Here is an 11688-nt window from a genome sequence, read left to right as displayed (position 1 = left end):
TGCAGAAACTCAACGGGCCCAGGTGGCTAGCGGACAAGACGGAAGACACACGGATAGCCAGGCCTTGCAACATCGTCCATCGGCGCCACGTACCTCGCGTCAGGAATCTCTTGTGCAACGCGGCGACGTCCAGAACACCGCAGAACTGTCAGCACGGAGGCTTCCCTAGACGTGGCGGGACAGCGAGGCGTGCAGACAGTCGCGCTACCAACGACGTCATAGAAAGCAAGAGTGGAGCCACGTCGTTTCTTCCGTAAGGGACTCAGGTCTGCATACAGAGCAACAATGGATGTATCCGTGTATGGAGACTCCGATGAATGCAAACGTTGCAAAGTTGTTTTCATCGACGGCACATGCACTCAGCATCTAGCGTGCCTTTGTGGGGTATCACTGGGTACGCAATACAGTCACCAGTGGTTCTCTTACCTGATGCTGTGAATGCACGCCGTGATACATCTACATCTACGCGGCTACTCTGCAAATCACACTTAAGTACCTGATAGAGGGTTCATCGGACTGCATTAACAATACTTCTCTTTATTCTACTCTCGAACATCGAGCGGGAAAAACGAACACCTGTATCTTTCCGTGCGAGCTCTGATTTCCCTTATTTTATTATGATTATCGTTCCTCTCTATGTAGGTAGGCGTCAACAAAATATTTTTGCATTCGAAGGAGGAAGTTGGTGACTGAAATTTCGTGAGAAGATACAGCCGCAACGAGAAACGCCTTTGTTTTAATGATGTCCAACCCGAATCCTGTATCATGTCCGTGACGCTCTCTCCCCTATTTCTCGGTAATACAAAACGTGCTGCTCTTCTTTGGACTTTCTCGTTGCACTCACTTAATCTGATCCCACAGCGCTCACCAGTACTCCGAAAGAGGTCGGACAAGCATAGTCTAGGCAGTCTTTTTAATAGATCCTTTGCGTCTTCCAAATGTTGTTCCAATAAAACACATCCTTTAGTTCGCCTTCAGCACATTTTCTATGTGTTGTTTCCATTTTAAGCTCCTCGTAATTGTTAATTACAATGTATTTAGGTGAATTTAAAGCCTTCAGATTTTATTGATTTATGGGGTAATCGAAGTTTAACGGTTTCCTTTTATCTCTCATGTGGATGACCTCACCCTTTCAATGGTTTAGGGTCCATAGCCAATTTTCGCTCCATACAGACTTCAAAATTGTTTTTCAATTCTTTCTGAACTTCTCATGACTCTACTGGATGAGAAACGGCAGCATCGTCTGCAAACAAAAGATGGCTGCTCAGAATGTCTTCTAAATCGGTTACATACACGAGGTACAACAGAGGGCTTGTTACACCTGACATCACTTCTATTTCCGTGAGTTACTACGAACCATTATATAATCTCTCTGATACCTTCCAATATCTCCAGGCTTCTTCCATGTATACAACTTGCTGTTATGAAGTGATTCAACTTGCTTTAATACTCCGAGGATATATATTTGTAAGTTACTAAGGTTGGCAGCTGTTCTTAATTCGAATTGTGGAATATATACTTCTTTTTCTTCGGTGAAGGAATTTCGGAAGGGTGTGTTTAGTAACTCTGCTTTAGCGGCACTGTCATTGATAAAACTTCTACTGCAATCGTCCAGATATGGCTTTGACTGTGTTTTACTGCTAGCATACTTTACATACGACCAAAATCTCTTTATATTTTCTGCCAGGTCCGAGACAAAGTTTTGTTTTTAAACAATCATATGCTTCTTGCACTGAATTTCGAGCTATATTTCGAGCTTCTGTAAAAGATCCCCAATCAAAACGAAAAACGTATATTAAGGTAAGAAAGAGGCAGTGAAAATGAGGGAACGTATTTAGAAAAGTCAGACAAAAATGGCTCTGAGTACTATGGGACTTAACTTCTGAGGTCATCAGTCCCCTAGAACTTAGAACTACTTAAACCTAACTACCCTAAGGACATCACACACATCCATGCCCGAGGCAGGATTCGAACCTGCGATTGTAGCGGTCACGCGGTTCCAGAATGTAGCGCCTAGAACCGCTCCGCCACCCGGTCGGCGGGGCTTTTAAATTTGTTTAAATTTGGCAGACTTTTTTCGTTGTTACTGCAACAGAGTTTTGATCTTCTTTGTCTGCTATGATGGATCAGCTCCGTCGCGTGTTAATTTATTTGGTGTAAATCTCTCAATTTCTGTCGATACCGGTAAAGCCGGTTACAGTATACTTACTTCAAAATCTCCATTGGGTTATCCTTCAACACGATAAAGTATATCAGCATAATTCGCCCTCGCTACCGTGACTTATCTCCACTCAAACGACGTTCGACTGTTATTGCAGCCAGCACTTTCTTCACATCCCTGGCCCACTGGAAACACTTGGTCACGGTTGCCAAGTACATCTGGCGTAATGTCGAAACTGCATCGAATGACAAACTTGTGTCTGTGTCCAAGCCTTTTCATTCTTACTACGTGTCGGCCTTAGAAGAGAATTATTGTTTCGGATTTAATCCTGAGTCATTGCTTTTAAGGGGAGACAGGTGCGAGTCACCTTCCCCATCCTGGCAATGCAAATTTCGGAGGTATTCAGGTCCCATTTCTGAACAAATTATTAACTTTAATCTAGCGCAGATTCAGGCACATCGAATTTGTAGAGACAGTTTGATACTTTTCAAACACTTGGTTTCATTTTTTGATAAAATGTAGAATTGTTGTTGGCCTACCTAAAATGAAATACACGCACAATGCGAAATGTGCATGTATTTGTTCATTTGTTATATTGGAACAACTGCACAAAATTTCAACGTTCTGTGGCAAACCATTCAGGAAATAATGGTACCTACAGGATAAAAAAAATGTAGTTTTGAGAAAACTTGGTTTAAAGATTTATTTGTGTATTATTTACAGATTTTTGTTACAGTACATACAATGAATATTTTTCTGCACCATATTCAGCATCATCTGAATTGTAGGCATCCTCCGTTCTTTTATTCTTGGCTCTACTTCTTTTTCTCTCTTCTTTTGTGCAATTGAGAGCAGCTATGTCCGCTTTACGAATTCTGGAAAAGTCGATATTACTCAACGCCAGGCTAGTGTTTGCACCTGCATTTACTCTAAGTTTCTTCAGTACCTCAATTTTTCTTGATGTTCCGTCATTAAAACACAAAACAGCGTCTAATACCCCAAATTTTAAACTTTCATAATGTACAAAGACCGTTTTTGGTAGGCGCTTCCAAATTACAGATTTCAAACTTCAATTCAAATTTTGAGTTTTTCCATGTAAGTACTTCTTGAGTAGATCAGTACTAGCCAAGTCCCTAAATATAGGTTTTATTGTCTCATAAATGCTAGACGTAATGAGTGTTTGTGTTTATAATTTTCATCAGAACATAATGCACGATTATATTTGCACCAAGTTTCAGGACCGTTTGGGCAAAGGCTGTGTTGTGGGTCTTCATCATTTGATACTTTATGGAAAAATATTGCCCATACAGCTCTTCTCATATTTTCCAAATCATTACAGTTTCTTCTTATGGCTAACCCATAGTAAACTTGCAGCTTGTCTATTTCACAGTTTGTAAGACGTCCTTTTCCTCCAAGATTTTTTCCAACTTGTAATTTATTTCCTGCCTTTTCCTTTAGAGGATTTCTCAGCCTTGAGTCAAGTTTTTTCTAACATGTCCGATTCATTCTAGTTTTGTAATCTGAATGTCGTCCGCCCCGATAGCTGAATGGTCAGCGTGACGGACTGCCGTCCTAAGGCGCCCGGGTTGGATTCCCATGCGGCTCACAGGTCGCCCAATATGGCGTCGAATGTAATAAGACCTGCACCAAGGCGGCTAGACCGGCCTCCCAGCCAATGACGCCAAACGCACATTTCCATTTGTATGTCAGGGCCATATGGGTTTTCTTACAGATTTTTGCGAAGGCTGACAGAGCGCTGAAATATTATTCGTACTCCAGCCACCTCCTTACCCCCCACTTGGTCCACTATAATTTTTTTCGCATTTGTGTTTTGCTCCTGGGTCATTTTGACGAACAAATCAAAATTTACTCATCACTTCTACAACTAAAACTTTTCCAGTGCCAAAAGATGTGTCAGCAACGATGCCATTGAGAGACATGTGCCCACGTTTCTGCCATGAACCATAAAAAAAAGCTGTTACTCGTATTTGTGTGGAATTATCTTCGTTGTTTTCATTTATCGCTTGCTCAGCTGTTTCTTTCATTGAAAAGTTACACACCTCACTGACAGCTGAACCAATGATTTTATTATAAACTGAAAATCGCGTGGAAGGCTGAGGAACATCTAAAAGTGCATAGAAAATCTTTCCTTCCTGCGTACCTTTACCGATTGATCTGAGTCCATATACAAGGGTTATATTATTGTCATATAACTTCGTTGTAACTAAGCTAGACGTCGTTATTGCCGCAGTATAATTTGCACTTAGCACATTCTAAAACTAGCTGAATCACAATACTCTCGCAAATATTTCTGTTCTCACCCAAAGATATAATACCAGCACACTCCTTACATCGTGTATGTGAACTGATAAATTCACTCAGTATGTTCAAGGCAATTATCATATTTTCACTGTTTTCTCTGTTTTGAAGGTTTATGTGACAGTCAAACACAGAATCAAATTTTACTTTCAACTTCATTCTTGATACACTTACGGGTTGCTTGTTTTAAGTAGGTGAAGGCAGACATTTTTCTTGTTTGCTGCTTCTATTACTTGTGTATTGATTACCTCTGAATCTTTTCTTTGGTGAAAACTTCTTTATTCTCGGCATTTCCTTTGCAGAAATGAATCACAACAGCAGTTCCCATGTGTAAATAAGGAAACAAGGTAATCACCGTCTGTTGTCAAATGACATTCAATTGTCACCCTGATTATAGTCTGGAAAACCATTGAAATGTAAATCATAGCTACTAACATCACAAGGTCATACCACGAGGGCATATACACGAAATATTACAGTAACACGGAAATGGGCGTGGCACTTGACGGACAACGTATTGTAAAATTGACGATATCCCGGAAAATTATCTTCAGATTTTCATGAAACAAAGCTCGTTTTAGAAAAAAACTACAAAGCATTTGAAATGACCATAAGAGAAATTTCAGTTTTTTGAGCCGATTTCGCGCATGTCTCCCCTTAAGCTGTTGATTATTATGATTATTTTTTGTTATAATAATAATAATAATAATAATTATTATTATTATTATTATTATTATTCAGCCTAAATTAACTTTAACTATCTAATGAATTCAATGGAACTCTCCGTAGAAACTGTAGAAAGAAACCCGAAATTTATAACTGCTGCAGCGATGGCCTCGAAGATCTCTTTGATCAGCTGCAGAACTGTTAATGATAGCTCGACCGCCTGGAAAAACGAAAATGATTCTTTACTTCCACTTTAGAACTTTCTGTGACTGTAAGAGTGCAAAGCAGTTCAGATATGAAACGTAGAGAACCGTCCGTTTGGGTAGGAAATTCACCAAAAGTTATTCACCAGTTAATAAATATTGTTCTCGGTGTATCAACCATGCCTTCAGATTCGTCAAGGATCATTCAAAAATCGTTGTGCGAAAGCTCTATACCAGTCACTGTCGAACAATATTTTATGTAGATCACTTTAAACAACATGAAATTCGTATTTATCTTGTGACGTAAAATAGTGCATTTTCTCAATTATAACACTCTTTGGCAATGAGTGACGTAATTAACGTCTTACAAAATAGCAAATTAAATTCGATAGATTCTAATGGCTGCAAAAAATGGGCATAATTTCTCCACGAGACCAGCTCTATGAGCATCTTTTATCCTCAGGTCTGATTACATAGTGCTATATGCAGCTAATGAGAGGCACTCAATAATCACCCTACACTCCAATTCTGTCCTGGGAAATACGTCACTACGGTTCTAAAAGTGCACCAGGTTAAAGAGGGCAAGTAAACAAATTAATTGCAACCAATAAAACCTTAGGGTAAAGACCTCCCCATTCTAAATCTCATAGACATATCACTATTATAAGCAAAACCCCATTTAAATGAGCAGAAGCTTACAAATGACCAAAAATTGTCAATAATAGAAATGTGCAATGTACCAATACCATGGAGCATAGTAAAGTGAGCTTCAGAGAGTTGCGAAAATATCATGATCTGTGGATCGAACTAGCATTCCCCACAGTGGGACCTACAATGTGGCAATTCTGCACAAACCAACTCACCAACTCTAACAAAACACCCTCATACTGAGAATAAAAGAGTAAAAGACTGCTGATGGAGAATAGTTTATCATACTGGAAACACTATAGTCAAAGACGCAAGATTTTGGATTAATAAGGAAGTACACAACAATGTGTGAAACAAGAAAACACCATTCAGCCTAAAGAACACAATAAAGTATCATGTGTCAATAAACCCTAATGAAATTGGTAGTATAATGTCAAGGACAGAAACTAAGTATGATAACGTCTAGGCAATAAGCTATATATCACACTCACAGAAGACTATACCCGAGTGAATCTGCAGTGAAATATAGTATCAGTAAATATGGGTCACCAAGGAAATTAATAATGGACATCCAGCAAGTAACAGGAGGTCCATGTACTCCCAAAAAAGACAGTAAAAACCATCGCACACTATCCAAAGTCCAGCAGGTTTTGCCAAGATGTTATGTGACAAGTACTTGTGTTAAACAATGTACTCTTTGACACCCACCTGACAGAGCCATCTTGGGAAGGACGCAACCACTCTGTAATGAAACAGGATAGTCACAAGTTTGCAAAAAAAAAAAAAAGTATGGAAAAAGCCTTGTGAAAACGTAATAGAATCTAAGGTCAGTTGCACGATACGTGCTTTCGCACCCTCGGCAAGCCTCCTCAATTTTATAAATGGCACCTGTACTATAGAAGACGCCGGCGGCCATTTGCAGCAACAAGCATCAATACTCAAACTAAAGTTTTATTCGGTGGTTTTTATCAAGTTAGAATTAGAATATTATTATAATGAAGTTTTAATACCACCTTACAGAGTTTATTAAATGAAATATGCCCATGAGTGGGACATAGACAAGTGATTAACTGAAATATGCATACCAAATATTCTGTGAAATGATAAGGGAATATGATGTGTCTGGGTAACATATTTATATAATAACACAATTACATTTATTCAATAAACATTACCATCTCAAATATTCCCTCTCACTTATCACGGAATGCTGGCGTGATACAAATAGTATAATATCTAAGTAAACTTAGTTAAACATCCGGCTAACATGTGCCGTGAATCGACAATGACTGCCGCCTGCACATTTCTATCATCATTTAGCCACACACACACACACACACACACGCACACTAACATTCACTCTATTCATTTTATCTAACAGATAAAAGAGGAAGGTTCCCATACACAAAGTGGGGCTACATTGGGAGAGAGCACATGGTTCCAACTGTAACTTTAATTCGGGCAAGTCCCGTCTTCACGTTTAACTAACTCCGCGAGTTTTACTGGATATTATGAAGGAACGATTAAATCACACGCATGAATTTACGTAGAAGATCCAGCTCGATCACGAAATGTGATTACGTCGAGCTGAAGCTTGTCACCAAGAAATGCACGGGGTCTGCGGACCACGTGTTACCAATCTCTCCACAATCAGTAGTCAATAAACACATTTAAATAAAATACACTTTGCATATATACTTCACACTCACACTGAAATGCAAATTGAGCAATTCTGAGTATTACTCGGCAATGAGCGCCTGTTCACTCCCAAGTGCAGTGAACACAATTCCCATGAAATTACTTGGTAAAAGAAATTATCTCCCTATCTCTCCTAACAGAGATGATTCTAGAAAATACCATAGTGGCTTTCCTCAGCCGGGAATCTGCTTCCAAGTTCAAAGTGAACATGAAATTCTAAATCTTCGCTAACTATCGGAGCGATAGAGCAGAGCGTGCTTACTCACCCAGGTCTTCCCAGCAACAACCCCGATACGGTCTCCCTCGTCCGGGTCCACACATCATGGCCGCAAGGACTCAGAGATACCGCACACGGTTATTTGCCAACCTAACAAGTGCTAATGACGCGCGTGGAGCTTATGCCTCTCTGGTCCAGTGCAGTCGCGCTCTACTAGATTCGAGGTTGGCTACACTTCCACTATGCCTATAGCACACCCACAGCCGACATCTCACGCGTACCTCATCATACGTTCGCATTCACACTTTGCAGACAATTATCATATCTAATATTAAAATGATCGTCTATATTTAAATAACCCTATCTTACTAATTATCATCAGGCTCTTCCCTGAGTGTCGGAAGGGCACTCAGGTGTCTTTAGTTGTGGGGTCGAGCCATGTAGTGGCTTACATGGAGCCGTTACATAACCCTCCTCTTCTGACGAAAAAATGGGCAGCACGTGTCCTTGCTTTTGGAAGGGCACTTTCAAGCATTTTCTTTTTTTTTTTTTTTAAACCTAGTGGTCGGAGGTGTGTCATTTATCTATCTGATTCTTTACCGAGTTTATTACACATCCTCCTCATCTGTTCCATAGAACATAGTATTCAAATTCAAAACTCAGACTACAAAATTTAACATTGAAAACCCTCACACATGGTTATCTCCTTCTGAGAGCATTATGCAGCTATTAACACATAAACATATGGGCCTATGCCCTCTTAAACATCATCATTGAAACATATGCAATTTACCATTAATATTTCAATTTAACACAAATTTTACCTATAATCTAGGCCAAGCATCCGTTTTTCAAATGTAACATAAGTGAAAACTTTAAATTTTTCGACAGACATAATCAGTTCTTATATACTAGACATTTAAATCTTTGTGGGCACTTAAATTATTAAAGTCCTGTTGCCAGTGTGTCCCACTTTGAAATATTTCACAAGATCTATCAAAACACATAAATTCTTGAAATTGCACAATTTAAACAAATTATATAATGAATTGAATTTCATACAACATATATATAAGTTGGTATTAAGCTTATGGGCATTTAAATTCTTAGCGTCTTTTCGCATTTGTATCCCACTTTGAAACATTTGCGAAACATAGAAAACATACAAAATCTATTAGTTACAGAAATTTTCAGTAAATCACATTACATCTTTAATGAATTTCGTTCGTTCACTTCTGGATTGACGTGTTAAAGTTTTTTCTTTATCTCTTTCCTTATTTACTTTAGTAACTAGCCATAATATATGCAAAATCAGTTCTGCTGAAAAGTAAACACACGCGCTACATATTGAATGTACGTGGCACTTTCAAACACCTTGCACTTCACTATGGGATCGGGGTACTTGGAGGACCACAGTTTTGGGCTACCTGGAGGACAGGGGAGGAAGTTATTCTGCAGGTGTCAGCGACTGCAGGCTCTCCGTCGATCATGCTGGCCGCCTCCTTGCATCAGGCCGCTCCCTCACCTTTGTCAGCTCCCCAGGACCCATGTTGCCTCGTGTTGATGGCTGCCTCAGTATGTGGTGGCACGCGTTTCCGCGTCAGGTGGGCGTCGACCTCCAGGGCAGAATAGCATCCCCCTAGCAGTCGTCGCCGCGTGCCGCATCGTGAGCGCCTGGACCCGTCGGGCTACCTCTCGTCAATATGTGAGCATATCCGCAATTACTGTCGACTGCCACACTCCTGACGTCACTCCCTCGGTAACGTCACTCGCCTCTCTCTTCCGTCTGCAGTCCCGGCATGTCCGACTCAAGTGGTGAGTTTGACATGCCTCTTGAATCGGCACTGCGGACGTTGTAGGTGTGGTGGTGTCGTTGTTGACAAGTCGCCACTGGTGCCATGCCCCTAGCGCGCACCGGTTGTCCTTCCTTGATCTGCTGCACCGCGACGCCTGACCTGGATACGCCAAGCTCGACTCTTGCGGTTGCTGCAGTTTCCATCCCGGGTTTGTTTGTGACGATGTCTACCAGGCGTGGCAGCACGTCACCTCACGGGTCGTCCATACGGACTGCCCGTTACCATCTGCTGCTGTGCGGCGCCCTCATAGTTGGGGGCGTGTCACCTGCTGGCGCGGGCTCTCGGCATATGTAGGCCACTGCCGCTCGCTATTCGTCTGTTTCGTGATAGCGGCCGGCTACCTGGGTAGCCACCGCTTTGTTCCTGCATGTGGGAGGCCCGGTAATCGCCTCCGGCGCGTGTTGACACAGTCGCGGACAACAGCCGTCCCAAGTGCTGTGCCCTTGCCCGACATCTAGCCGCTAATGGCATGCATCGGCAACCCGGTCTCCTCGGCTGCATTCTCCCCAGGTTGCTAATCTAAACTCAGGGAAGCTAGGCTATACCGATACATTTCAGACAAATTTTCCATCACAGTCCCCGACTGTTCTCAGCAATCCATAAGGTCTTCCTACATTACTCAGATTCTATTTCTCTCTCTCCTTCTCCTACTGTGCCTTATGGGCGTTATCCTTCCAATGATATTTTAACATGGCTTTTAATTTAGCCGCCTTTTCATACATGAATCATTATCCTATCAATTTACAACAATTTTTATTCCTTATTTGATCCCTTCAGTGGCTTTATAATAGGGATATTTTAATCAACATTTATCTACGATATTTTCTTTACTGATGGACAAGAAATGGATGGAACTAGAATTCCATTTGTTTTAGATTATGATCTATAGTATTCTTAAGACTAACTTATCACACTTCCACGTCCTTCAGTCATTCATTTCTCACTCTTCTCATATAAATGCAACATACACACATAGGCACTCTTTACTAGCTACATAGCAAACATTCCTTGTGACGTCACACATTTCGCATCCACAATTTCTCATTTAGGGCAACCTTCCCCTCTAGTTTACAGTACATGCGCTACTGTAACAGGTATAACAGAGAATTAACTACAAAACATGCACTATTGTAACAACTACGACACATATAATTAACAACCAAAACACGCCTTATAGTAACAAAATCCTACACACACAATTACCGCTACTCCCACCACAACCGGTTTCTAAGATAACTTACACCCTTTTTCCTTTGTACACCTCATTTGAGGTTTTTGCATCGTTCCTCTTCATTCTGGTTACCGCTCCTTCCTGTAACACAACTTCTGGATACGGATTAATCTTTCTTCTTATATATTTATCTCCTTCTGGAGAATTTCGTCCTTACTCTCCTTACCTTTCATGTGCGACTTGTCTGCTCATTGATCACATGGTACATCTTATTGCTCGGAATACAATTTATCCTAATACATTTTACACACAACATATACAATATACTCTAAATCTATTTTACCTATATTCTATTGTTCCACAGTTTTTATTCAATGAGGGGTTTCACTTTTGATACGTGATGAAGCCCTCTCGATTTTATCGTCCTCAGTGTCTGTACTGCTATTGCGTTCAGATGAGGGATACGCCACACACGGTACGGACCATTGTACAGGCTTAGGAACTTCTTGCAGATTCCCTTACCTTTGTTTGACAGTTTGTGTGACCGAACCCACACCTTCTGTCCAATGAAGAATTTTATTTTTCTCGTTTTCTTTTGGTACGCCTTTTGCCTCCAGTCTGCACCGATGTACCCGATCATTCCAAGCAGGTTGCGAGAGGTCGCCGCGGTGGACTTGTTCGGGCCAATAACTCGAACGAAATCTGGCTACGCGTTCATTCTTGTAGCCGTGGAATTGACGTCGAAGTTC

The sequence above is a fragment of the Schistocerca cancellata genome, chromosome 2, assembly GCF_023864275.1.
Source record: "Schistocerca cancellata isolate TAMUIC-IGC-003103 chromosome 2, iqSchCanc2.1, whole genome shotgun sequence".
NCBI classification, from domain to species: domain Eukaryota; kingdom Metazoa; phylum Arthropoda; class Insecta; order Orthoptera; family Acrididae; genus Schistocerca; species Schistocerca cancellata.
This window is presented reverse-complemented; position numbering follows the sequence as displayed.